At 49.3% G+C, this 24,006-nt stretch overlaps 36 non-coding genes across 36 annotated transcripts; all 36 read right to left on the bottom strand.

The window, feature by feature from the left end:
* Positions 1–288: 288 nt before the first annotated feature.
* On the bottom strand, positions 289–360 carry TRNAP-AGG (transfer RNA proline (anticodon AGG)). Its single transcript has one exon. It is a non-coding gene; the product is annotated as a tRNA-Pro (tRNA).
* Positions 361–794: 434 nt separating this feature from the next.
* Positions 795–867, bottom strand: TRNAV-UAC (transfer RNA valine (anticodon UAC)). Its single transcript has one exon. It is a non-coding gene; the product is annotated as a tRNA-Val (tRNA).
* Positions 868–1,251: 384 nt separating this feature from the next.
* Positions 1,252–1,323, bottom strand: TRNAP-CGG (transfer RNA proline (anticodon CGG)). The gene has a single exon. It is a non-coding gene; the product is annotated as a tRNA-Pro (tRNA).
* A 941-nt stretch (positions 1,324–2,264) lies between these two features.
* Positions 2,265–2,376, bottom strand: TRNAL-CAA (transfer RNA leucine (anticodon CAA)). Its single transcript has 2 exons — positions 2,339–2,376; positions 2,265–2,310 (listed from the first exon to the last, which is right to left on the bottom strand). It is a non-coding gene; the product is annotated as a tRNA-Leu (tRNA).
* A 295-nt stretch (positions 2,377–2,671) lies between these two features.
* TRNAV-AAC (transfer RNA valine (anticodon AAC)) lies at positions 2,672–2,744 on the bottom strand. Its single transcript has one exon. It is a non-coding gene; the product is annotated as a tRNA-Val (tRNA).
* Positions 2,745–3,129: 385 nt separating this feature from the next.
* On the bottom strand, positions 3,130–3,201 carry TRNAP-AGG (transfer RNA proline (anticodon AGG)). Its single transcript has one exon. It is a non-coding gene; the product is annotated as a tRNA-Pro (tRNA).
* Positions 3,202–7,380: 4,179 nt separating this feature from the next.
* TRNAV-UAC (transfer RNA valine (anticodon UAC)) lies at positions 7,381–7,453 on the bottom strand. The gene has a single exon. It is a non-coding gene; the product is annotated as a tRNA-Val (tRNA).
* Positions 7,454–7,837: 384 nt separating this feature from the next.
* TRNAP-CGG (transfer RNA proline (anticodon CGG)) lies at positions 7,838–7,909 on the bottom strand. Its single transcript has one exon. It is a non-coding gene; the product is annotated as a tRNA-Pro (tRNA).
* Positions 7,910–8,849: 940 nt separating this feature from the next.
* Positions 8,850–8,961, bottom strand: TRNAL-CAA (transfer RNA leucine (anticodon CAA)). Its single transcript has 2 exons — positions 8,924–8,961; positions 8,850–8,895 (listed from the first exon to the last, which is right to left on the bottom strand). It is a non-coding gene; the product is annotated as a tRNA-Leu (tRNA).
* Positions 8,962–9,256: 295 nt separating this feature from the next.
* Positions 9,257–9,329, bottom strand: TRNAV-AAC (transfer RNA valine (anticodon AAC)). The gene has a single exon. It is a non-coding gene; the product is annotated as a tRNA-Val (tRNA).
* A 385-nt stretch (positions 9,330–9,714) lies between these two features.
* On the bottom strand, positions 9,715–9,786 carry TRNAP-AGG (transfer RNA proline (anticodon AGG)). The gene has a single exon. It is a non-coding gene; the product is annotated as a tRNA-Pro (tRNA).
* A 434-nt stretch (positions 9,787–10,220) lies between these two features.
* On the bottom strand, positions 10,221–10,293 carry TRNAV-UAC (transfer RNA valine (anticodon UAC)). Its single transcript has one exon. It is a non-coding gene; the product is annotated as a tRNA-Val (tRNA).
* Positions 10,294–10,677: 384 nt separating this feature from the next.
* On the bottom strand, positions 10,678–10,749 carry TRNAP-CGG (transfer RNA proline (anticodon CGG)). The gene has a single exon. It is a non-coding gene; the product is annotated as a tRNA-Pro (tRNA).
* Positions 10,750–11,690: 941 nt separating this feature from the next.
* TRNAL-CAA (transfer RNA leucine (anticodon CAA)) lies at positions 11,691–11,802 on the bottom strand. The gene is made up of 2 exons: positions 11,765–11,802; positions 11,691–11,736 (listed from the first exon to the last, which is right to left on the bottom strand). It is a non-coding gene; the product is annotated as a tRNA-Leu (tRNA).
* Positions 11,803–12,097: 295 nt separating this feature from the next.
* Positions 12,098–12,170, bottom strand: TRNAV-AAC (transfer RNA valine (anticodon AAC)). Its single transcript has one exon. It is a non-coding gene; the product is annotated as a tRNA-Val (tRNA).
* A 385-nt stretch (positions 12,171–12,555) lies between these two features.
* On the bottom strand, positions 12,556–12,627 carry TRNAP-AGG (transfer RNA proline (anticodon AGG)). Its single transcript has one exon. It is a non-coding gene; the product is annotated as a tRNA-Pro (tRNA).
* A 434-nt stretch (positions 12,628–13,061) lies between these two features.
* On the bottom strand, positions 13,062–13,134 carry TRNAV-UAC (transfer RNA valine (anticodon UAC)). The gene has a single exon. It is a non-coding gene; the product is annotated as a tRNA-Val (tRNA).
* A 384-nt stretch (positions 13,135–13,518) lies between these two features.
* Positions 13,519–13,590, bottom strand: TRNAP-CGG (transfer RNA proline (anticodon CGG)). Its single transcript has one exon. It is a non-coding gene; the product is annotated as a tRNA-Pro (tRNA).
* A 931-nt stretch (positions 13,591–14,521) lies between these two features.
* TRNAL-CAA (transfer RNA leucine (anticodon CAA)) lies at positions 14,522–14,633 on the bottom strand. Its single transcript has 2 exons — positions 14,596–14,633; positions 14,522–14,567 (listed from the first exon to the last, which is right to left on the bottom strand). It is a non-coding gene; the product is annotated as a tRNA-Leu (tRNA).
* Positions 14,634–14,928: 295 nt separating this feature from the next.
* TRNAV-AAC (transfer RNA valine (anticodon AAC)) lies at positions 14,929–15,001 on the bottom strand. The gene has a single exon. It is a non-coding gene; the product is annotated as a tRNA-Val (tRNA).
* Positions 15,002–15,386: 385 nt separating this feature from the next.
* Positions 15,387–15,458, bottom strand: TRNAP-AGG (transfer RNA proline (anticodon AGG)). Its single transcript has one exon. It is a non-coding gene; the product is annotated as a tRNA-Pro (tRNA).
* Positions 15,459–15,892: 434 nt separating this feature from the next.
* Positions 15,893–15,965, bottom strand: TRNAV-UAC (transfer RNA valine (anticodon UAC)). The gene has a single exon. It is a non-coding gene; the product is annotated as a tRNA-Val (tRNA).
* A 384-nt stretch (positions 15,966–16,349) lies between these two features.
* Positions 16,350–16,421, bottom strand: TRNAP-CGG (transfer RNA proline (anticodon CGG)). The gene has a single exon. It is a non-coding gene; the product is annotated as a tRNA-Pro (tRNA).
* A 929-nt stretch (positions 16,422–17,350) lies between these two features.
* On the bottom strand, positions 17,351–17,462 carry TRNAL-CAA (transfer RNA leucine (anticodon CAA)). Its single transcript has 2 exons — positions 17,425–17,462; positions 17,351–17,396 (listed from the first exon to the last, which is right to left on the bottom strand). It is a non-coding gene; the product is annotated as a tRNA-Leu (tRNA).
* Positions 17,463–17,757: 295 nt separating this feature from the next.
* On the bottom strand, positions 17,758–17,830 carry TRNAV-AAC (transfer RNA valine (anticodon AAC)). The gene has a single exon. It is a non-coding gene; the product is annotated as a tRNA-Val (tRNA).
* Positions 17,831–18,215: 385 nt separating this feature from the next.
* TRNAP-AGG (transfer RNA proline (anticodon AGG)) lies at positions 18,216–18,287 on the bottom strand. The gene has a single exon. It is a non-coding gene; the product is annotated as a tRNA-Pro (tRNA).
* A 434-nt stretch (positions 18,288–18,721) lies between these two features.
* TRNAV-UAC (transfer RNA valine (anticodon UAC)) lies at positions 18,722–18,794 on the bottom strand. Its single transcript has one exon. It is a non-coding gene; the product is annotated as a tRNA-Val (tRNA).
* A 384-nt stretch (positions 18,795–19,178) lies between these two features.
* TRNAP-CGG (transfer RNA proline (anticodon CGG)) lies at positions 19,179–19,250 on the bottom strand. The gene has a single exon. It is a non-coding gene; the product is annotated as a tRNA-Pro (tRNA).
* Positions 19,251–20,179: 929 nt separating this feature from the next.
* TRNAL-CAA (transfer RNA leucine (anticodon CAA)) lies at positions 20,180–20,291 on the bottom strand. The gene is made up of 2 exons: positions 20,254–20,291; positions 20,180–20,225 (listed from the first exon to the last, which is right to left on the bottom strand). It is a non-coding gene; the product is annotated as a tRNA-Leu (tRNA).
* A 295-nt stretch (positions 20,292–20,586) lies between these two features.
* On the bottom strand, positions 20,587–20,659 carry TRNAV-AAC (transfer RNA valine (anticodon AAC)). The gene has a single exon. It is a non-coding gene; the product is annotated as a tRNA-Val (tRNA).
* Positions 20,660–21,044: 385 nt separating this feature from the next.
* TRNAP-AGG (transfer RNA proline (anticodon AGG)) lies at positions 21,045–21,116 on the bottom strand. Its single transcript has one exon. It is a non-coding gene; the product is annotated as a tRNA-Pro (tRNA).
* Positions 21,117–21,550: 434 nt separating this feature from the next.
* On the bottom strand, positions 21,551–21,623 carry TRNAV-UAC (transfer RNA valine (anticodon UAC)). The gene has a single exon. It is a non-coding gene; the product is annotated as a tRNA-Val (tRNA).
* Positions 21,624–22,007: 384 nt separating this feature from the next.
* Positions 22,008–22,079, bottom strand: TRNAP-CGG (transfer RNA proline (anticodon CGG)). Its single transcript has one exon. It is a non-coding gene; the product is annotated as a tRNA-Pro (tRNA).
* Positions 22,080–23,020: 941 nt separating this feature from the next.
* TRNAL-CAA (transfer RNA leucine (anticodon CAA)) lies at positions 23,021–23,132 on the bottom strand. Its single transcript has 2 exons — positions 23,095–23,132; positions 23,021–23,066 (listed from the first exon to the last, which is right to left on the bottom strand). It is a non-coding gene; the product is annotated as a tRNA-Leu (tRNA).
* Positions 23,133–23,427: 295 nt separating this feature from the next.
* On the bottom strand, positions 23,428–23,500 carry TRNAV-AAC (transfer RNA valine (anticodon AAC)). The gene has a single exon. It is a non-coding gene; the product is annotated as a tRNA-Val (tRNA).
* A 385-nt stretch (positions 23,501–23,885) lies between these two features.
* On the bottom strand, positions 23,886–23,957 carry TRNAP-AGG (transfer RNA proline (anticodon AGG)). The gene has a single exon. It is a non-coding gene; the product is annotated as a tRNA-Pro (tRNA).
* Positions 23,958–24,006: the final 49 nt, after the last annotated feature.

Raw genomic sequence — 24,006 nt, 5'->3', positions numbered from 1 at the left:
GTGTGAAAACCTCAGAGATATCATCCAACATGCTTGCAATTAGACGTATTCAAAATTTACTTGTGCAGGCATCGACAGACAAATATCTGATGCCTAAATGTCTGCGAGTACAGCTTGGGAAAGCATCACCTGGGACACACTGAGACTAAGCAGGTAGGCAGAAAAAGCACGGTGATCCATTTTTCTACTGAGGTTAGGAATATGTTAAGCAAAAAATCAACCGAGTATTACTAGAAATAGTCAGGCATAGTGCATTTTTAGTACGATTTGTATGTTTAGCTCTAAAAAGGGCTCGTCCGGGATTTGAACCCGGGACCTCTCGCACCCTAAGCGAGAATCATACCCCTAGACCAACGAGCCACGCAAGAGTCACCTCTGACATGGCTCCAGGGGTTAGTGGCAGCTAGTCGGTGAATGCTTCACCCAAAGCAAGCAACTGCACATGTTGCTCTCTTCTGCAATATGATTGCTGTCTTTTCCATGGCCGTCATCAAACAAGAAATTAAAAAGCCTCTGTCCTTCAGACAGTTTGTTTTCTCTAAGTGTCTGCTTGCGGTGAGGACAAGAAAAGCATTTCTGCTCTCATTCCTTGCTTTCATGAAGTAGGCCCACCCTTCAGAGCAAAGGGCGAGCAAGCGAATGGCGCAAGCTATCGTCACTTCTCTTTTTGAGCTGTCACTGAGATCCCTGGAGCACACTACGTCAGGTTGGTGAGGGATAGACAGCCTCTATTATCTCAGCTTTCCTATAAAGTCAGCCAGTAAAGGCAAACACTGTTAAAAACAGCAAACCGCTGTTTCTGCCCGGTCTCGAACCAGGGACCTTTCGCGTGTAAGGCGAACGTGATAACCACTACACTACAGAAACAGACACTAACTCAGGAATCTTGTTGGCATGTATTGGGCTGGAATGCACAGACTAAGGGCCAATGTCCTTGAAGCTCAAAGTTGGGCTCTCCTTACCCGGTCTCTATTTTTTTGGAAGACAGGAATGAGGACCACTTTTATTCCAATAGGCGATTTTGAAACCATATCCTGAAATTACACTAGAAAAACACTATGCATGTAATGTTCCTACCATGCTGGTCTGGCCCAGAAAAGCAGTTGCAAAGAAGTCCTGCACTCCTTTATCCCGCCACAAGTGGAAAATAGCGTGCAGGGTAAGGAACTTTCTCGACATACACAGCGTCTTATAGCATTGAAAAGAAGAAATGCTCCTATATTACAAGCATCCTGAAAATGTCCACAGCATGGGCTCGTCCGGGATTTGAACCCGGGACCTCTCGCACCCGAAGCGAGAATCATACCCCTAGACCAACGAGCCTGAGTGGCCAGGAGACATTTTGAACAATTTCTGAAGCGTCTTTCAGAAAAAAAGCAGGGCTATTTGGCTAGTCTCCCTCTAAGTGAGCCTCACAACGTCATGTTTTCTCTCAAGTTGTTGTTTTTTCACTCTAGCAAGAAAGGGGGCAGCCAATCTCCTATCAGCCAGTGAGCAGAAAAAAGGCACAGATGAGAACAGCAAGCACTTTCTGGCAATTGTTCTCCTCTGCAAGTCCTGGACCCTTGCCCCATAGACTTCCACACCAGAAGCAATGAAGGGCCCACCATTTCCTGCGCCTGAGAAAGAGGGGTTTGATATTTGGATTCAAACGCGCTCGCTCAGCGCTCGCTCAGGCTCGATCAGGCGAGATTTATATGAGTGGCTCACAGGCCTGAAACACTAACCTGGGAGACCCAGAGTGGCTGACTTCTCAGTATAGCCATTGTTGGGCGAGTCACCTCCTTTCCTCCTGCCTCAATCTAGAATTGGCTGCAAATCATAAGAGAGAGTGCAATGCCCGTGTGCAGTGCCTACTCCCAGCTACCTCTCTGTCTTCCTTATGTAAATTAGAATTTGCAAGGGGGGAACCAATGGCATTCTGCTCCTCCCACATAACCAGGAAGCCCTGTTGAACATGTCTGCCTGTGTTTTTGCAGGGACAGTGCCTTCTCTGCCCAAAAGGTGGCAGGAGAGCCTCACAACAAATGATGGGATCAACTGCTTAGTTAGAAACCCAGCAAGGGAGTTACTGTGATGGAGTGCAAATTTAATGGAAGGTGTGCCTGAGGTGTCATTTCCAGAAATCCATGGAATTGTGATTGAGGGCCCAGCCTGATTGTTGGTGGATTTCTCTTCACATGCTACAGGTTCCTGCAAAGATTGTGGTGTTTGCCGGGAACGCACTGCAAAAAACAGGAAGATTTACGGGTGTAAAAGGGACCTGTCAGAAGTGGGATTTGAACCCACGCCTCCATGAGGAGACCAGAAGGCTCAGCTACACTGAAGATCAAGCTCTCTTGAGTCTGGCGCCTTAGACCACTCGGCCATCCTGACGGCTCATGAGGGGGGCTTAGGTCTAACTCTTCTATCTGCACCTGCCAATGTTTCCACTTACAACCTTCACAGCAATGTCACAGGTGTAAAGGCCCCAACAATACAACATAGCTTAAACAAAATAAAAATAGGCACAAGAACGACCCCCAGATGACGGATGCAGATAACTTTGTTTCGTCTTGCAAAGGTAAAGAAAGTTTCCCACGGCTCACTGTGTTCAAAGACCACCTCTTCTTAAACTTGCATTCAGATAATAAGGTTTTAGAGTGTGCACATAAAAGCAGCCAACGCTCAGTGTTTCTGCCCGGTCTCGAACCGGGGACCTTTCGCGTGTTAGGCGAACGTGATGACCACTACACTACAGAAACGACCTTGCTGCTTGCTACTGTTAAAGCAAAGTTCCTCTCAAGGCTTCACCCTACTTCTATTCTGCTGTATCAGCAGCGGCTCAGAATGTGCAGAACAAGTGTGAAAACCTCAGAGATATCATCCAACATGCTTGCAATTAGACGTATTCAAAATTTACTTGTGCAGGCATCGACAGACAAATATCTGATGCCTAAATGTCTGCGAGTACAGCTTGGGAAAGCATCACCTGGGACACACTGAGACTAAGCAGGTAGGCAGAAAAAGCACGGTGATCCATTTTTCTTCTGAGGTTAGGAATATGTTGCGCAACAATGCACCGAGTATTACTAGAAATAGTCAGGCATAGTGCATTTTTAGTACGATTTGTATGTTTAGCTCTAAAAAGGGCTCGTCCGGGATTTGAACCCGGGACCTCTCGCACCCTAAGCGAGAATCATACCCCTAGACCAACGAGCCACGCAAGAGTCACCTCTGACATGGCTCCAGGGGTTAGTGGCAGCTAGTCGGTGAATGCTTCACCCAAAGCAAGCAACTGCACATGTTGCTCTCTTCTGCAATATGATTGCTGTCTTTTCCATGGCCGTCATCAAACAAGAAATTAAAAAGCCTCTGTCCTTCAGACAGTTTGTTTTCTCTAAGTGTCTGCTTGCGGTGAGGACAAGAAAAGCATTTCTGCTCTCATTCCTTGCTTTCATGAAGTAGGCCCACTCTTCAGAGCAAAGGGCGAGCAAGCGAATGGCGCAAGCTATCGTCACTTCTCTTTTCGAGCTGTCACTGAGATCCCTGGAGCACACTACGTCAGGTTGGTGAGGGATAGACAGCCTCTATTATCTCAGCTTTCCTATAAAGTCAGCCAGTATCAATCAATCAATCAATCAGGTCATTTGTAGAGCGCACTACTCACCCGTAGGGTCTCAAGGCGCTGGGAGGGGGGGGGGGGTGCCGCTACTGCTCGAACAGCCAGGTCTTGAGCTGCTTCCTGAAGGAGAGGTGGTCTTGGGTCAGGCGCAGATTGGTCGGAAGTGAGTTCCAGGTCTTGGCGGCCAGGTAGGAGAAGGATCTTCCTCCTGTTGTCGCTCTTCGGATGCGGGGGACGGCGGCGAGGGCGTGGTTGGTTGATCTGAGGAGGCGCTTGGGAGTGTAGAAGCTGATCCGGTTGTTGAGGTAGCTCGGGCCTTGGTCGTGTAGGGCTTTGTGCGCGTGGGTGAGGAGCCGGAAGGTGATTCTCTTGTTGACCGGGAGCCAGTGCAGATCTCTCAGGTGTCCGGTGATGTGGCTGCGTCGGGGGATGTCGAGGATGAGTCTCGCCGAGGCGTTCTGGATCCGCTGGAGTCTCTTCTGGAGTTTCGCCGTGGTTCCGGCGTAGAGGGCGTTGCCGTAGTCCAGTCGGCTGGTGACGAGGGCTTGGGTGACCGTCTTCCTCGTCTCGGTGGGGATCCACCGGAAGATCTTACGTAGCATGCGCAGGATGTTGAAGCATGACGAGGAGACGGCGTTGACTTGTCTGGTCATGGAGAGGGAGGAGTCCAGGATGAAGCCCAGGTTGCGTGCGTGGTCCGTCGGTTTGGGTGCGGTGCCCAGGGCGGGGGGCCACCAGGAGTCGTCCCAGGCGGAGGGCGTGGCGCCCAGGATGAGGACCTCCGTCTTGTCTGAGTTCAGTTTCAGGCGGCTGGTCGTCATCCATTCGGCTACGTCTCTCATCCCTTCGTGCAGGTTGGCTCTGGCGGTGGCGGGGTCGTTGGTCAGGGAGAGGATCAGCTGGGTGTCGTCGGCGTAGGAGATGATGTTCAGGTTGTGTTGGCGTGCGATGGCCGCGAGGGGGCTCATGTAGACGTTGAAGAGGGTTGGGCTCAGCGAGGATCCTTGGGGTACGCCGCAGATGACTTTGGTGGCCTCTGACTTGTACGGTGGTAGGCGGACTCTTTGTGTTCTTCCGTCGAGGAAGGAGGTGATCCATTCCAGTGCCTTCTCCTGGATTCCGATGTTGCTGAGGCGCTGTACTAGGGTGCGGTGGCAGACAGTGTCGAAAGCCGCGGAGAGGTCCAGGAGGATGAGGGCCGCTGTTTCTCCGTTGTCCATCAGAGTTCGAAGGTCGTCGGTGGCGGCGATGAGGGCGGTCTCCGTGCTGTGGTTCGCTCGGAAGCCGGACTGTGAGGGGTCGAGGGATCCATTCGTCTCGAGGAAGGCGGCCAGCTGTTTGTTGACGGTCTTCTCGATGACTTTGGCCGGGAACGGGAGGAGCGAGATGGGACGGTAGTTCTTGAGGTCGGTGGGGTCTGCTGTGGGTTTCTTGAGGAGAGCGCTGATTTCGGCGTGCTTCCAGCTCTCAGGGAAGGTGGCGGAGTCGAAGGAGGTGTTGATGATGTCCCGCAGGTGGGGTGCGAGGACAGCGTCGGCCTTGTTGAAGACGTGGTGAGGGCAGGGGTCAGTCGGAGATCCGGAATGGATGGAGTTCATGGTGCGGATGGTGTCTTCGGTGCTGATCGGGGTCCAGGTGCGGAGGGTGGTGGATGGTGGCGTCGTTGCGGTTGTGGCTTGCGTTGGTTGGTTGCTGAAGCTGTTGTGTATGTCCGTGATTTTGTTGTGGAAGTAGGACGCGAGGGAGTTGCAGAGGTCTTGCGACGGGGTGATGTCGTTGTTTCCGGCGTTGGGGTTGGAGAGCTCTTTCACGATGTTGAAGAGTTCCTTGCAGTTGTGTGCGTTGTTGTCCAGCCGGTCCTTGTATGCATTTTTCTTGGTGGCGCGGATCAGTTGATGGTGTTTCCGGGTGGCGAGCTTGAGGGTGGCCATGTTGTCCGTCGTTGGTTCCCTTCTCCAGGCTTTCTCGAGGGCTCGACAGTTCTTCTTGGAGCACTTGAGTTCGTCGGTGAACCATGGTGTTTTTCTGCTGCAGGATCTGCTGGGCGGGGTCCTCAGAGGGGCGAGTTCGTCCGCGCAGTTGCTGATCCACTTCGTGAGGTTGTCGGCGGCCTGGCTGGGGTTCGCTGAGTTGGCGGGAGGGTGCTGGCTCAGGGAGGCGGTGAGCTGGTTGGCTGTGATCTTGTTCCAGCTTCTTCGAGCAGCCTGTTGCTGGAGGTGGTGGATCGTCGTTCTTCTGAAGGTGAAGTGGACGCAGCTGTGGTCCGTCCAGTGGAGTCCTGTTGCGTGGCTGAAGGTGACGTCTTTGCTGGAAGAGAAGACGGCGTCGAGTGTGTGTCCGGCGAGGTGGGTGGGGGTGGTCACCAGTTGCTTGAGTCCGAGGTTGTCGAGGTTGTCGAGCAGGGTGGTGGTGTTGCGGTCGTTGTTGTTCTCCAGGTGGAAGTTGAGGTCCCCCAGGAGGATGTAGTCGGCGGAGGGGAGAGCGTGCGGGCTGACGAAGTCGGCGATGTCCTCGCTGAATCGTGTGCGTGGTCCCGGGGGTCGGTAGATCAGGGTGCCTCTGAGGGTGGTCTTCGGGTTGGTGTGGATCTGGAAGTGCAGGTGTTCAGCGGTGGTGAGGGTGTCGTCGGTGTTGGTCGTGATGCGGATGGTGTCTCTGTGGATGATGGCGATGCCTCCTCCGGTCTGGTTGTCGCGGTCCCTCCGGGTGATCTTGTAGCCCTCTGGGATGGCGATGGCGATGTCTGGGGCTGAGGAGGCGTTCATCCAGGTCTCGGTGATGAAGGCAACGTCGGGGGCGGTGGTGTCGAGCAGGTTCCAGAGTTCTACGGCGTGTCTGTGGACGGAGCGGGTGTTGAGCAGGATGCACTTGAGGTGGGTGCTGCTGGAGTTCGGCTTGGCGGGTGCAGGGAAGGTCCGGATGCAGGTGAACTTGCAGGCGTGGCAGCTGAAGGGTCCGTGGGTGTGCTTCGGGGCGGCTCGGTGACATCCTGGGATGTGGCCGGTGTTGAGTGCGATGAGGTCGGAGGCGCTGTAGGTTCGTCGGGTCGGCTTCCGTCGGTGGGGGCCAGGGGTCCTGGCGCTGGTCGCGATCCGGTCGCGGACGGGCGCAGACGGGCTTACCTTTGGCGCGCCTTCGGCGCACAATCGGCGCGCCCGCTGCGCGTGACCGCTGCGCGTTCGCACGGTCGCCATTTAAGGCGAAGTGCGCGGGTGGGCGGAGCAGCTGGGAGGCGGGAGCGGGGAGGGAAACAGAAGAAAAAAGGGGCGGGGCTAAGGCGGTGGCGGGAAGCGGGAGCGGGGGGCGGCGAGAAGGGCAGAGCACGCCGAGATCGGCAGACACAAAGACAAGCACCAATTTAGGTCAAAACGGGGCAAAAAGGCAGCGAAAACACGGAGAAACAAGCACAAATGCAGGCAGAAACGGGGAAAAAGGCAGCGAAAACACGGAGAAAACAAGCACAAATGCTGGCAAAAACGGGGAAAAAGGCAGCGAAAACACGGAGAAAACAAGCACAAATGCAGGCAAAAACGGGCTAATAGGCAGCGAAAACACGGAGAAAACAAGCACAAATGCTGGCAAAAACGGGGAAAAAGGCAGCGAAAACACGGAGAAAACAAGCACAAATGCTGGCAAAAACGGGGAAAAAGGCAGCGAAAACCCGGAGAAAACAGGCACAAATGCTGGCAAAAACGGGGAAAAAGGCAGCGAAAACACGGAGAAAACAGGCACAAATGCTGGCAAAAACGCAAACACTGTTAAAAACAGCAAACCGCTGTTTCTGCCCGGTCTCGAACCAGGGACCTTTCGCGTGTAAGGCAAACGTGATAACCACTACACTACAGAAACAGACACTAACTCAGGAATCTTGTTGGCATGTATTGGGCTGGAATGCACAGACTAAGGGCCAATGTCCTTGAAGCTCAAAGTTGGGCTCTCCTTACCCGGTCTCTATTTCTTTGGAAGACAGGAATGAGGACCACTTTTATTCCAAGAGGCGATTTTGAAACCATATCCTGAAATTACACTAGAAAAACACTATGCATGTAATGTTCCTACCATGCTGGTCTGGCCCAGAAAAGCAGTTGCAAAGAAGTCCTGTACTCCTTTATCCCGCCACAAGTGGAAAATAGCGTGCAGGGTAAGGAACTTTCTCGACATACACAGCGTCTTATAGCATTGAAAAGAAGAAATGCTCCTGTATTACAAGCATCCTGAAAATGTCCACAGCATGGGCTCGTCCGGGATTTGAACCCGGGACCTCTCGCACCCGAAGCGAGAATCATACCCCTAGACCAACGAGCCTGAGTGGCCAGGAGACATTTTGAACAATTTCTGAAGCGTCTTTCAGAAAAAAAGCAGGGCTATTTGGCTAGTCTCCCTCTAAGTGAGCCTCACAACGTCATGTTTTCTCTCAAGCTGTTGTTTTTTCACTCTAGCAAGAAAGGGGGCAGCCACTCTCCTATCAGCCAGTGAGCAGAAAAAAGGCACAGATGAGAACAGCAAGCACTTTCTGGCAATTGTTCTCCTCTGCAAGTCCTGGACCCTTGCCCCATAGACTTCCACACCAGAAGTAATGAAGGGCCCACCATTTCCTGCGCCTGAGAAAGAGGGGTTTGATATTTGGATTCAAACGCGCTCGCTCAGCGCTCGATCAGGCTCGATCAGGCGAGATTTATATGAGTGGCTCACAGGCCTGAAACACTCACCTGGGAGACCCAGAGTGGCTGACTTCTCAGTATAGCCATTGTTGGGCGAGTCACCTCCTTTCCTCCTGCCTCAATCTAGAATTGGCTGCAAATCATAAGAGAGAGTGCAATGCCCGTGTGCAGTGCCTACTCCCAGCTACCTCTCTGTCTTCCTTATGTAAATTAGAATTTGCAAGGGGGGACCAATGGCATTCTGCTCCTCCCACATAACCAGGAAGCCCTGTTGAACATGTCTGCCTGTGTTTTTGCAGGGACAGTGCCTTCTCTGCCCAAAAGGTGGCAGGAGAGCCTCACAACAAATGATGGGATCAACTGCTTAGTTAGAAACCCAGCAAGGCAGTTACTGTGATGGAGTGCAAATTTAATGGAAGGTGTGCCTGAGGTGTCATTTCCAGAAATCCATGGAATTGTGATTGAGGGCCCAGCCTGATTGTTGGTGGATTTCTCTTCACATGCTACAGGTTCCTGCAAAGATTGTGGTGTTTGCCGGGAACGCACTGCAAAAAACAGGAAGATTTACGGGTATAAAAGGGACCTGTCAGAAGTGGGATTTGAACCCACGCCTCCACGAGGAGACCAGAAGGCTCAGCTACACTGAAGATCAAGCTCTATTGAGTCTGGCGCCTTAGACCACTCGCCCATCCTGACGGCTCATGAGGGGGGCTTAGGTCTAACTCTTCTATCTGCACCTGCCAATGTTTCCACTTACAACCTTCACAGCAATGTCACAGGTGTAAAGGCCCCAACAATACAACATAGCTTAAACAAAATAAAAATAGGCACAAGAACGACCCCCAGATGACGGATGCAGATAACTTTGTTTCGTCTTGCAAAGGTAAAGAAAGTTTCCCACGGCTCACTGTGTTCAAAGACCACCTCTTCTTAAACTTGCATTCAGATAATAAGGTTTTAGAGTGTGCACATAAAAGCAGCCAACGCTCAGTGATTCTGCCCGGTCTCGAACCGAGGACCTTTCGCGTGTTAGGCGAACGTGATGACCACTACACTACAGAAACGACCTTGCTGCTTGCTACTGTTAAAGCAAAGTTCCTCTCAAGGCTTCACCCTACTTCTATTCTGCTGTATCAGCAGCGGCTCAGAATGTGCAGAACAAGTGTGTAAACCTCAGAGATATCATCCAACATGCTTGCAATTAGACGTATTCAAAATTTACTTGTGCAGGCATCGACAGACAAATATCTGATGCCTAAATGTCTGCGAGTACAGCTTGGGAAAGCATCACCTGGGACACACTGAGACTAAGCAGGTAGGCAGAAAAAGCACGGTGATCCATTTTTCTTCTGAGGTTAGGAATATGTTGCGCAACAATGCACCGAGTATTACTAGAAATAGTCAGGCATAGTGCATTTTTAGTACGATTTGTATGTTTAGCTCTAAAAAGGGCTCGTCCGGGATTTGAACCCGGGACCTCTCGCACCCTAAGCGAGAATCATACCCCTAGACCAACGAGCCACGCAAGAGTCACCTCTGACATGGCTCCAGGGGTTAGTGGCAGCTAGTCGGTGAATGCTTCACCCAAAGCAAGCAACTGCACATGTTGCTCTCTTCTGCAATATGATTGCTGTCTTTTCCATGGCCGTCATCAAACAAGAAATTAAAAAGCCTCTGTCCTTCAGACAGTTTGTTTTTTCTAAGTGTCTGCTTGCGGTGAGGACAAGAAAAGCATTTCTGCTCTCATTCCTTGCTTTCATGAAGTAGGCCCACCCTTCAGAGCAAAGGGCGAGCAAGCGAATGGCGCAAGCTATCGTCACTTCTCTTTTCGAGCTGTCACTGAGATCCCTGGAGCACACTACGTCAGGTTGGTGAGGGATAGACAGCCTCTATTATCTCAGCTTTCCTATAAAGTCAGCAAGTAAAGGCAAACACTGTTAAAAACAGCAAACCGCTGTTTCTGCCCGGTCTCGAACCAGGGACCTTTCGCGTGTAAGGCGAACGTGATAACCACTACACTACAGAAACAGACACTAACTCAGGAATCTTGTTGGCATGTATTGGGCTGGAATGCACAGACTAAGGGCCAATGTCCTTGAAGCTCAAAGTTGGGCTCTCCTTACCCGGTCTCTATTTCTTTGGAAGACAGGAATGAGGACCACTTTTATTCCAAGAGGCGATTTTGAAACCATATCCTGAAATTACACTAGAAAAACACTATGCATGTAATGTTCCTACCATGCTTGTCTGGCCCAGAAAAGCAGTTGCAAAGAAGTCCTGCACTCCTTTATCCCGCCACAAGTGGAAAATAGCGTGCAGGGTAAGGAACTTTCTCGACATACACAGCGTCTTATAGCATTGAAAAGAAGAAATGCTCCTATATTACAAGCATCCTGAAAATGTCCACAGCATGGGCTCGTCCGGGATTTGAACCCGGGACCTCTCGCACCCGAAGCGAGAATCATACCCCTAGACCAACGAGCCTGAGTGGCCAGGAGACATTTTGAACAATTTCTGAAGCGTCTTTCAGAAAAAAAGCAGGGCTATTTGGCTAGTCTCCCTCTAAGTGAGCCTCACAACGTCATGTTTTCTCTCAAGTTGTTGTTTTTTCACTCTAGCAAGAAAGGGGGCAGCCAATCTCCTATCAGCCAGTGAGCAGAAAAAAGGCACAGATGAGAACAGCAAGCACTTTCTGGCAATTGTTCTCCTCTGCAAGTCCTGGACCCTTGCCCCATAGACTTCCACACCAGAAGCAATGAAGGGCCCACCATTTCCTGCGCCTGAGAAAGAGGGGTTTGATATTTGGATTCAAACGCGCTCGCTCAGCGCTCGATCAGGCTCGATCAGGCGAGATTTATATGAGTGGCTCACAGGCCTGAAACACTCACCTGGGAGACCCAGAGTGGCTGACTTCTCAGTATAGCCATTGTTGGGCGAGTCACCTCCTTTCCTCCTGCCTCCATCTAGAATTGGCTGCAAATCATAAGAGAGAGTGCAATGCCCGTGTGCAGTGCCTACTCCCAGCTACCTCTCTGTCTTCCTTATGTAAATTAGAATTTGCAAGGGGGGAACCAATGGCATTCTGCTCCTCCCACATAACCAGGAAGCCCTGTTGAACATGTCTGCCTGTGTTTTTGCAGGGACAGTGCCTTCTCTGCCCAAAAGGTGGCAGGAGAGCCTCACAACAAATGATGGGATCAACTGCTTAGTTAGAAACCCAGCAAGGCAGTTACTGTGATGGAGTGCAAATTTAATGGAAGGTGTGCCTGAGGTGTCATTTCCAGAAATCCATGGAATTGTGATTGAGGGCCCAGCCTGATTGTTGGTGGATTTCTCTTCACATGCTACAGGTTCCTGCAAAGATTGTGGTGTTTGCCGGGAACGCACTGCAAAAAACAGGAAGATTTACGGGTGTAAAAGGGACCTGTCAGAAGTGGGATTTGAACCCACGCCTCCATGAGGAGACCAGAAGGCTCAGCTACACTGAAGATCAAGCTCTCTTGAGTCTGGCGCCTTAGACCACTCGGCCATCCTGACGGCTCATGAGGGGGGCTTAGGTCTAACTCTTCTATCTGCACCTGCCAATGTTTCCACTTACAACCTTCACAGCAATGTCACAGGTGTAAAGGCCCCAACAATACAACATAGCTTAAACAAAATAAAAATAGGCACAAGAACGACCCCCAGATGACGGATGCAGATAACTTTGTTTCGTCTTGCAAAGGTAAAGAAAGTTTCCCACGGCTCACTGTGTTCAAAGACCACCTCTTCTTAAACTTGCATTCAGATAATAAGGTTTTAGAGTGTGCACATAAAAGCAGCCAACGCTCAGTGTTTCTGCCCGGTCTCAAACCGGGGACCTTTCGCGTGTTAGGCGAACGTGATGACCACTACACTACAGAAACGACCTTGCTGCTTGCTACTGTTAAAGCAAAGTTCCTCTCAAGGCTTCACCCTACTTCTATTCTGCTGTATCAGCAGCGGCTCAGAATGTGCAGAACAAGTGTGAAAACCTCAGAGATATCATCCAACATGCTTGCAATTAGACGTATTCAAAATTTACTTGTGCAGGCATCGACAGACAAATATCTGATGCCTAAATGTCTGCGAGTACAGCTTGGGAAAGCATCACCTGGGACACACTGAGACTAAGCAGGTAGGCAGAAAAAGCACGATGATCCATTTTTCTTCTGAGGTTAGGAATATGTAGCGCAACAATGCACCGAGTATTACTAGAAATAGTCAGGCATAGTGCATTTTTAGTACGATTTGTATGTTTAGCTCTAAAAAGGGCTCGTCCGGGATTTGAACCCGGGACCTCTCGCACCCTAAGCGAGAATCATACCCCTAGACCAACGAGCCACGCAAGAGTCACCTCTGACATGGCTCCAGGGGTTAGTGGCAGCTAGTCGGTGAATGCTTCACCCAAAGCAAGCAACTGCACATGTTGCTCTCTTCTGCAATATGATTGCTGTCTTTTCCATGGCCGTCATCAAACAAGAAATTAAAAAGCCTCTGTCCTTCAGACAGTTTGTTTTCTCTAAGTGTCTGCTTGCGGTGAGGACAAGAAAAGCATTTCTGCTCTCATTCCTTGCTTTCATGAAGTAGGCCCACCCTTCAGAGCAAAGGGCGAGCAAGCGAATGGCGCAAGCTATCGTCACTTCTCTTTTCGAGCTGTCACTGAGATCCCTGGAGCACACTACGTCAGGTTGGTGAGGGATAGACAGCCTCTATTATCTCAGCTTTCCTATAAAGTCAGCCAGTAAAGGCAAACACTGTTAAAAACAGCAAACCGCTGTTTCTGCCCGGTCTCGAACCAAGGACCTTTCGCGTGTAAGGCGAACGTGAAAACCACTACACTACAGAAACAGACACTAACTCAGGAATCTTGTTGGCATGTATTGGGCTGGAATGCACAGACTAAGGGCCAATGTCCTTGAAGCTCAAAGTTGGGCTCTCCTTACCCGGTCTCTATTTCTTTGGAAGACAGGAATGAGGACCACTTTTATTCCAAGAGGCGATTTTGAAACCATATCCTGAAATTACACTAGAAAAACACTATGCATGTAATGTTCCTACCATGCTGGTCTGGCCCAGAAAAGCAGTTGCAAAGAAGTCCTGCACTCCTTTATCCCGCCACAAGTGGAAAATAGCGTGCAGGGTAAGGAACTTTCTCGACATACACAGCGTCTTATAGCATTGAAAAGAAGAAATGCTCCTATATTACAAGCATCCTGAAAATGTCCACAGCATGGGCTCGTCCGGGATTTGAACCCGGGACCTCTCGCACCCGAAGCGAGAATCATACCCCTAGACCAACGAGCCTGAGTGGCCAGGAGACATTTTGAACAATTTCTGAAGCGTCTTTCAGAAAAAAAGCAGGGCTATTTGGCTAGTCTCCCTCTAAGTGAGCCTCACAACGTCATGTTTTCTCTCAAGTTGTTGTTTTTTCACTCTAGCAAGAAAGGGGGCAGCCAATCTCCTATCAGCCAGTGAGCAGAAAAAAGGCACAGATGAGAACAGCAAGCACTTTCTGGCAATTGTTCTCCTCTGCAAGTCCTGGACCCTTGCCCCATAGACTTCCACACCAGAAGCAATGAAGGGCCCACCATTTCCTGCGCCTGAGAAAGAGGGGTTTGATATTTGGATTCAAACGCGCTCGCTCAGCGCTCGATCAGGCGAGATTTATATGAGTGGCTCACAGGCCTGAAACACTAACCTGGGAGACCCAGAGTGGCTGACTTCTCAGTATAGCCATTGTTGGGCGAGTCACCTCCTTTCCTCCTGCCTCAATCTAGAATTGGCTGCAAATCATAAGAGAGAGTGCAATGCCCGTGTGCAGTGCCTACTCCCAGCTACCTCTCTGTCTTCCTTATGTAAATTAGAATTTGCAAGGGGGGAACCAATGGCATTCTGCTCCTCCCACATAACCAGGAAGCCCTGTTGAACATGTCTGCCTGTGTTTTTGCAGGGACAGTGCCTTCTCTGCCCAAAAGGTGGCAGGAGAGCCTCACAACAAATGATGGGATCAACTGCTTAGTTAGAAACCCAGCAAGGCAGTTACTGTGATGGAGTGCAAATTTAATGGAAGGTGTGCCTGAGGTGTCATTTCCAGAAATCCATGGAATTGTGATTGAGGGCCCAGCCTGATTGTTGGTGGATTTCTCTTCACATGCTACAGGTTCCTGCAAAGATTGTGGTGTTTGCCGGGAACGCACTGCAAAAAACAGGAAGATTTACGGGTGTAAAAGGGACCTGTCAGAAGTGGGATTTGAACCCACGCCTCCATGAGGAGACCAGAAGGCTCAGCTACACTGAAGATCAAGCTCTCTTGAGTCTGGCGCCTTAGACCACTCGGCCATCCTGACGGCTCATGAGGGGGGCTTAGGTCTAACTCTTCTATCTGCACCTGCCAATGTTTCCACTTACAACCTTCACAGCAATGTCACAGGTGTAAAGGCCCCAACAATACAACATAGCTTAAACAAAATAAAAATAGGCACAAGAACGACCCCCAGATGACGGATGCAGATAACTTTGTTTCGTCTTGCAAAGGTAAAGAAAGTTTCCCACGGCTCACTGTGTTCAAAGACCACCTCTTCTTAAACTTGCATTCAGATAATAAGGTTTTAGAGTGTGCACATAAAAGCAGCCAACGCTCAGTGTTTCTGCCCGGTCTCAAACCGGGGACCTTTCGCGTGTTAGGCGAACGTGATGACCACTACACTACAGAAACGACCTTGCTGCTTGCTACTGTTAAAGCAAAGTTCCTCTCAAGGCTTCACCCTACTTCTATTCTGCTGTATCAGCAGCGGCTCAGAATGTGCAGAACAAGTGTGAAAACCTCAGAGATATCATCCAACATGCTTGCAATTAGACGTATTCAAAATTTACTTGTGCAGGCATCGACAGACAAATATCTGATGCCTAAATGTCTGCGAGTACAGCTTGGGAAAGCATCACCTGGGACACACTGAGACTAAGCAGGTAGGCAGAAAAAGCACGATGATCCATTTTTCTTCTGAGGTTAGGAATATGTAGCGCAACAATGCACCGAGTATTACTAGAAATAGTCAGGCATAGTGCATTTTTAGTACGATTTGTATGTTTAGCTCTAAAAAGGGCTCGTCCGGGATTTGAACCCGGGACCTCTCGCACCCTAAGCGAGAATCATACCCCTAGACCAACGAGCCACGCAAGAGTCACCTCTGACATGGCTCCAGGGGTTAGTGGCAGCTAGTCGGTGAATGCTTCACCCAAAGCAAGCAACTGCACATGTTGCTCTCTTCTGCAATATGATTGCTGTCTTTTCCATGGCCGTCATCAAACAAGAAATTAAAAAGCCTCTGTCCTTCAGACAGTTTGTTTTCTCTAAGTGTCTGCTTGCGGTGAGGACAAGAAAAGCATTTCTGCTCTCATTCCTTGCTTTCATGAAGTAGGCCCACCCTTCAGAGCAAAGGGCGAGCAAGCGAATGGCGCAAGCTATCGTCACTTCTCTTTTCGAGCTGTCACTGAGATCCCTGGAGCACACTACGTCAGGTTGGTGAGGGATAGACAGCCTCTATTATCTCAGCTTTCCTATAAAGTCAGCCAGTAAAGGCAAACACTGTTAAAAACAGCAAACCGCTGTTTCTGCCCGGTCTCGAACCAAGGACCTTTCGCGTGTAAGGCGAACGTGAAAACCACTACACTACAGAAACAGACACTAACTCAGGAATCTTGTTGGCATGTATTGGGCTGGAATGCACAGACTAAGGGCCAATGTCCTTGAAGCTCAAAGTTGGGCTCTCCTTACCCGGTCTCTATTTCTTTGGAAGACAGGAATGAGGACCACTTTTATTCCAAGAGGCGATTTTGAAACCATATCCTGAAATTACACTAGAAAAACACTATGCATGTAATGTTCCTACCATGCTTGTCTGGCCCAGAAAAGCAGTTGCAAAGAAGTCCTGCACTCCTTTATCCCGCCACAAGTGGAAAATAGCGTGCAGGGTAAGGAACTTTCTCGACATACACAGCGTCTTATAGCATTGAAAAGAAGAAATGCTCCTATATTACAAGCATCCTGAAAATGTCCACAGCATGGGCTCGTCCGGGATTTGAACCCGGGACCTCTCGCACCCGAAGCGAGAATCATACCCCTAGACCAACGAGCCTGAGTGGCCAGGAGACATTTTGAACAATTTCTGAAGCGTCTTTCAGAAAAAAAGCAGGGCTATTTGGCTAGTCTCCCTCTAAGTGAGCCTCACAACGTCATGTTTTCTCTCAAGTTGTTGTTTTTTCACTCTAGCAAGAAAGGGGGCAGCCAATCTCCTATCAGCCAGTGAGCAGAAAAAAGGCACAGATGAGAACAGCAAGCACTTTCTGGCAATTGTTCTCCTCTGCAAGTCCTGGACCCTTGCCCCATAGACTTCCACACCAGAAGCAATGAAGGGCCCACCATTTCCTGCGCCTGAGAAAGAGGGGTTTGATATTTGGATTCAAACGCGCTCGATCAGGCTCGATCAGGCGAGATTTATATGAGTGGCTCACAGGCCTGAAACACTCACCTGGGAGACCCAGAGTGGCTGACTTCTCAGTATAGCCATTGTTGGGCGAGTCACCTCCTTTCCTCCTGCCTCAATCTAGAATTGGCTGCAAATCATAAGAGAGAGTGCAATGCCCGTGTGCAGTGCCTACTCCCAGCTACCTCTCTGTCTTCCTTATGTAAATTAGAATTTGCAAGGGGGGACCAATGGCATTCTGCTCCTCCCACAAAACCAGGAAGCCCTGTTGAACATGTCTGCCTGTGTTTTTGCAGGGACAGTGCCTTCTCTGCCCAAAAGGTGGCAGGAGAGCCTCACAACAAATGATGGGATCAACTGCTTAGTTAGAAACCCAGCAAGGCAGTTACTGTGATGGAGTGCAAATTTAATGGAAGGTGTGCCTGAGGTGTCATTTCCAGAAATCCATGGAATTGTGATTGAGGGCCCAGCCTGATTGTTGGTGGATTTCTCTTCACATGCTACAGGTTCCTGCAAAGATTGTGGTGTTTGCCGGGAACGCACTGCAAAAAACAGGAAGATTTACGGGTGTAAAAGGGACCTGTCAGAAGTGGGATTTGAACCCACGCCTCCATGAGGAGACCAGAAGGCTCAGCTACACTGAAGATCAAGCTCTCTTGAGTCTGGCGCCTTAGACCACTCGGCCATCCTGACGTCTCATGAGGGGGGCTTAGGTCTAACTCTTCTATCTGCACCTGCCAATGTTTCCACTTACAACCTTCACAGCAATGTCACAGGTGTAAAGGCCCCAACAATACAACATAGCTTAAACAAAATAAAAATAGGCACAAGAACGACCCCCAGATGACGGATGCAGATAACTTTGTTTCGTCTTGCAAAGGTAAAGAAAGTTTCCCACGGCTCACTGTGTTCAAAGACCACCTCTTCTTAAACTTGCATTCAGATAATAAGGTTTTAGAGTGTGCACATAAAAGCAGCCAACGCTCAGTGTTTCTGCCCGGTCTCGAACCGAGGACCTTTCGCGTGTTAGGCGAACGTGATGACCACTACACTACAGAAACGACCTTGCTGCTTGCTACTGTTAAAGCAAAGTTCCTCTCAAGGCTTCACCCTACTTCTATTCTGCTGTATCAGCAGCGGCTCAGAATGTGCAGAACAAGTGTGAAAACCTCAGAGATATCATCCAACATGCTTGCAATTAGACGTATTCAAAATTTACTTGTGCAGGCATCGACAGACAAATATCTGATGCCTAAATGTCTGCGAGTACAGCTTGGGAAAGCATCACCTGGGACACACTGAGACTAAGCAGGTAGGCAGAAAAAGCACGGTGATCCATTTTTCTTCTGAGGTTAGGAATATGTTGCGCAACAATGCACCGAGTATTACTAGAAATAGTCAGGCATAGTGCATTTTTAGTACGATTTGTATGTTTAGCTCTAAAAAGGGCTCGTCCGGGATTTGAACCCGGGACCTCTCGCACCCTAAGCGAGAATCATACCCCTAGACCAACGAGCCACGCAAGAGTCACCTCTGACATGGCTCCAGGGGTTAGTGGCAGCTAGTCGGTGAATGCTTCACCCAAAGCAAGCAACTGCACATGTTGCTCTCTTCTGCAATATGATTGCTGTCTTTTCCATGGCCGTCATCAAACAAGAAATTAAAAAGCCTCTGTCCTTCAGACAGTTTGTTTTTTCTAAGTGTCTGCTTGCGGTGAGGACAAGAAAAGCATTTCTGCTCTCATTCCTTGCTTTCATGAAGTAGGCCCACCCTTCAGAGCAAAGGGCGAGCAAGCGAATGGCGCAAGCTATCGTCACTTCTCTTTTCGAGCTGTCACTGAGATCCCTGGAGCACACTACGTCAGGTTGGTGAGGGATAGACAGCCTCTATTATCTCAGCTTTCCTATAAAGTCAGCAAGTAAAGGCAAACACTGTTAAAAACAGCAAACCGCTGTTTCTGCCCGGTCTCGAACCAGGGACCTTTCGCGTGTAAGGCGAACGTGATAACCACTACACTACAGAAACAGACACTAACTCAGGAATCTTGTTGGCATGTATTGGGCTGGAATGCACAGACTAAGGGCCAATGTCCTTGAAGCTCAAAGTTGGGCTCTCCTTACCCGGTCTCTATTTCTTTGGAAGACAGGAATGAGGACCACTTTTATTCCAAGAGGCGATTTTGAAACCATATCCTGAAATTACACTAGAAAAACACTATGCATGTAATGTTCCTACCATGCTTGTCTGGCCCAGAAAAGCAGTTGCAAAGAAGTCCTGCACTCCTTTATCCCGCCACAAGTGGAAAATAGCGTGCAGGGTAAGGAACTTTCTCGACATACACAGCGTCTTATAGCATTGAAAAGAAGAAATGCTCCTATATTACAAGCATCCTGAAAATGTCCACAGCATGGGCTCGTCCGGGATTTGAACCCGGGACCTCTCGCACCCGAAGCGAGAATCATACCCCTAGACCAACGAGCCTGAGTGGCCAGGAGACATTTTGAACAATTTCTGAAGCGTCTTTCAGAAAAAAAGCAGGGCTATTTGGCTAGTCTCCCTCTAAGTGAGCCTCACAACGTCATGTTTTCTCTCAAGTTGTTGTTTTTTCACTCTAGCAAGAAAGGGGGCAGCCAATCTCCTATCAGCCAGTGAGCAGAAAAAAGGCACAGATGAGAACAGCAAGCACTTTCTGGCAATTGTTCTCCTCTGCAAGTCCTGGACCCTTGCCCCATAGACTTCCACACCAGAAGCAATGAAGGGCCCACCATTTCCTGCGCCTGAGAAAGAGGGGTTTGATATTTGGATTCAAACGCGCTCGATCAGGCTCGATCAGGCGAGATTTATATGAGTGGCTCACAGGCCTGAAACACTCACCTGGGAGACCCAGAGTGGCTGACTTCTCAGTATAGCCATTGTTGGGCGAGTCACCTCCTTTCCTCCTGCCTCAATCTAGAATTGGCTGCAAATCATAAGAGAGAGTGCAATGCCCGTGTGCAGTGCCTACTCCCAGCTACCTCTCTGTCTTCCTTATGTAAATTAGAATTTGCAAGGGGGGACCAATGGCATTCTGCTCCTCCCACAAAACCAGGAAGCCCTGTTGAACATGTCTGCCTGTGTTTTTGCAGGGACAGTGCCTTCTCTGCCCAAAAGGTGGCAGGAGAGCCTCACAACAAATGATGGGATCAACTGCTTAGTTAGAAACCCAGCAAGGCAGTTACTGTGATGGAGTGCAAATTTAATGGAAGGTGTGCCTGAGGTGTCATTTCCAGAAATCCATGGAATTGTGATTGAGGGCCCAGCCTGATTGTTGGTGGATTTCTCTTCACATGCTACAGGTTCCTGCAAAGATTGTGGTGTTTGCCGGGAACGCACTGCAAAAAACAGGAAGATTTACGGGTGTAAAAGGGACCTGTCAGAAGTGGGATTTGAACCCACGCCTCCATGAGGAGACCAGAAGGCTCAGCTACACTGAAGATCAAGCTCTCTTGAGTCTGGCGCCTTAGACCACTCGGCCATCCTGACGTCTCATGAGGGGGGCTTAGGTCTAACTCTTCTATCTGCACCTGCCAATGTTTCCACTTACAACCTTCACAGCAATGTCACAGGTGTAAAGGCCCCAACAATACAACATAGCTTAAACAAAATAAAAATAGGCACAAGAACGACCCCCAGATGACGGATGCAGATAACTTTGTTTCGTCTTGCAAAGGTAAAGAAAGTTTCCCACGGCTCACTGTGTTCAAAGACCACCTCTTCTTAAACTTGCATTCAGATAATAAGGTTTTAGAGTGTGCACATAAAAGCAGCCAACGCTCAGTGTTTCTGCCCGGTCTCGAACCGAGGACCTTTCGCGTGTTAGGCGAACGTGATGACCACTACACTACAGAAACGACCTTGCTGCTTGCTACTGTTAAAGCAAAGTTCCTCTCAAGGCTTCACCCTACTTCTATTCTGCTGTATCAGCAGCGGCTCAGAATGTGCAGAACAAGTGTGAAAACCTCAGAGATATCATCCAACATGCTTGCAATTAGACGTATTCAAAATTTACTTGTGCAGGCATCGACAGACAAATATCTGATGCCTAAATGTCTGCGAGTACAGCTTGGGAAAGCATCACCTGGGACACACTGAGACTAAGCAGGTAGGCAGAAAAAGCACGGTGATCCATTTTTCTTCTGAGGTTAGGAATATGTTGCGCAACAATGCACCGAGTATTACTAGAAATAGTCAGGCATAGTGCATTTTTAGTACGATTTGTATGTTTAGCTCTAAAAAGGGCTCGTCCGGGATTTGAACCCGGGACCTCTCGCACCCTAAGCGAGAATCATACCCCTAGACCAACGAGCCACGCAAGAGTCACCTCTGACATGGCTCCAGGGGTTAGTGGCAGCTAGTCGGTGAATGCTTCACCCAAAGCAAGCAACTGCACATGTTGCTCTCTTCTGCAATATGATTGCTGTCTTTTCCATGGCCGTCATCAAACAAGAAATTAAAAAGCCTCTGTCCTTCAGACAGTTTGTTTTTTCTAAGTGTCTGCTTGCGGTGAGGACAAGAAAAGCATTTCTGCTCTCATTCCTTGCTTTCATGAAGTAGGCCCACCCTTCAGAGCAAAGGGCGAGCAAGCGAATGGCGCAAGCTATCGTCACTTCTCTTTTCGAGCTGTCACTGAGATCCCTGGAGCACACTACGTCAGGTTGGTGAGGGATAGACAGCCTCTATTATCTCAGCTTTCCTATAAAGTCAGCAAGTAAAGGCAAACACTGTTAAAAACAGCAAACCGCTGTTTCTGCCCGGTCTCGAACCAGGGACCTTTCGCGTGTAAGGCGAACGTGATAACCACTACACTACAGAAACAGACACTAACTCAGGAATCTTGTTGGCATGTATTGGGCTGGAATGCACAGACTAAGGGCCAATGTCCTTGAAGCTCAAAGTTGGGCTCTCCTTACCCGGTCTCTATTTCTTTGGAAGACAGGAATGAGGACCACTTTTATTCCAAGAGGCGATTTTGAAACCATATCCTGAAATTACACTAGAAAAACACTATGCATGTAATGTTCCTACCATGCTTGTCTGGCCCAGAAAAGCAGTTGCAAAGAAGTCCTGCACTCCTTTATCCCGCCACAAGTGGAAAATAGCGTGCAGGGTAAGGAACTTTCTCGACATACACAGCGTCTTATAGCATTGAAAAGAAGAAATGCTCCTATATTACAAGCATCCTGAAAATGTCCACAGCATGGGCTCGTCCGGGATTTGAACCCGGGACCTCTCGCACCCGAAGCGAGAATCATACCCCTAGACCAACGAGCCTGAGTGGCCAGGAGACATTTTGAACAATTTCTGAAGCGTCTTTCAGAAAAAAAGCAGGGCTATTTGGCTAGTCTCCCTCTAAGTGAGCCTCACAACGTCATGTTTTCTCTCAAGTTGTTGTTTTTTCACTCTAGCAAGAAAGGGGGCAGCCAATCTCCTATCAGCCAGTGAGCAGAAAAAAGGCACAGATGAGAACAGCAAGCACTTTCTGGCAATTGTTCTCCTCTGCAAGTCCTGGACCCTTGCCCCATAGACTTCCACACCAGAAGCAATGAAGGGCCCACCATTTCCTGCGCCTGAGAAAGAGGGGTTTGATATTTGGATTCAAACGCGCTCGCTCAGCGCTCGATCAGGCTCGATCAGGCGAGATTTATATGAGTGGCTCACAGGCCTGAAACACTAACCTGGGAGACCCAGAGTGGCTGACTTCTCAGTATAGCCATTGTTGGGCGAGTCACCTCCTTTCCTCCTGCCTCAATCTAGAATTGGCTGCAAATCATAAGAGAGAGTGCAATGCCCGTGTGCAGTGCCTACTCCCAGCTACCTCTCTGTCTTCCTTATGTAAATTAGAATTTGCAAGGGGGGAACCAATGGCATTCTGCTCCTCCCACATAACCAGGAAGCCCTGTTGAACATGTCTGCCTGTGTTTTTGCAGGGACAGTGCCTTCTCTGCCCAAAAGGTGGCAGGAGAGCCTCACAACAAATGATGGGATCAACTGCTTAGTTAGAAACCCAGCATGGCAGTTACTGTGATGGAGTGCAAATTTAATGGAAGGTGTGCCTGAGGTGTCATTTCCAGAAATCCATGGAATTGTGATTGAGGGCCCAGCCTGATTGTTGGTGGATTTCTCTTCACATGCTACAGGTTCCTGCAAAGATTGTGGTGTTTGCCGGGAACGCACTGCAAAAAACAGGAAGATTTACGGGTGTAAAAGGGACTTGTCAGAAGTGGGATTTGAACCCACGCCTCCATGAGGAGACCAGAAGGCTCAGCTACACTGAAGATCAAGCTCTCTTGAGTCTGGCGCCTTAGACCACTCGGCCATCCTGACGGCTCATGAGGGGGGCTTAGGTCTAACTCTTCTATCTGCACCTGCCAATGTTTCCACTTACAACCTTCACAGCAATGTCACAGGTGTAAAGGCCCCAACAATACAACATAGCTTAAACAAAATAAAAATAGGCACAAGAACGACCCCCAGATGACGGATGCAGATAACTTTGTTTCGTCTTGCAAAGGTAAAGAAAGTTTCCCACGGCTCACTGTGTTCAAAGACCACCTCTTCTTAAACTTGCATTCAGATAATAAGGTTTTAGAGTGTGCACATAAAAGCAGCCAACGCTCAGTGTTTCTGCCCGGTCTCGAACCGAGGACCTTTCGCGTGTTAGGCGAACGTGATGACCACTACACTACAGAAACGACCTTGCTGCTTGCTACTGTTAAAGCAAAGTTCCTCTCAAGGCTTCACCCTACTTCTATTCTGCTGTATCAGCAGCGGCTCAGAATGTGCAGAACAAGTGTGAAAACCTCAGAGATATCATCCAACATGCTTGCAATTAGACGTATTCAAAATTTACTTGTGCAGGCATCGACAGACAAATATCTGATGCCTAAATGTCTGCGAGTACAGCTTGGGAAAGCATCACCTGGGACACACTGAGACTAAGCAGGTAGGCAGAAAAAGCACGGTGATCCATTTTTCTTCTGAGGTTAGGAATATGTTGCGCAACAATGCACCGAGTATTACTAGAAATAGTCAGGCATAGTGCATTTTTAGTACGATTTGTATGTTTAGCTCTAAAAAGGGCTCGTCCGGGATTTGAACCCGGGACCTCTCGCACCCTAAGCGAGAATCATACCCCTAGACCAACGAGCCACGCAAGAGTCACCTCTGACATGGCTCCAGGGGTTAGTGGCAGCTAGTC

Source organism: Lissotriton helveticus, chromosome 10 (genome assembly GCF_964261635.1).
Source record: "Lissotriton helveticus chromosome 10, aLisHel1.1, whole genome shotgun sequence".
Classification (NCBI taxonomy): Eukaryota; Metazoa; Chordata; class Amphibia; order Caudata; family Salamandridae; genus Lissotriton; species Lissotriton helveticus.
The sequence above is the reverse complement of the archived record's forward strand: the minus strand, read 5'-3'. Positions and strand labels throughout refer to the sequence as shown.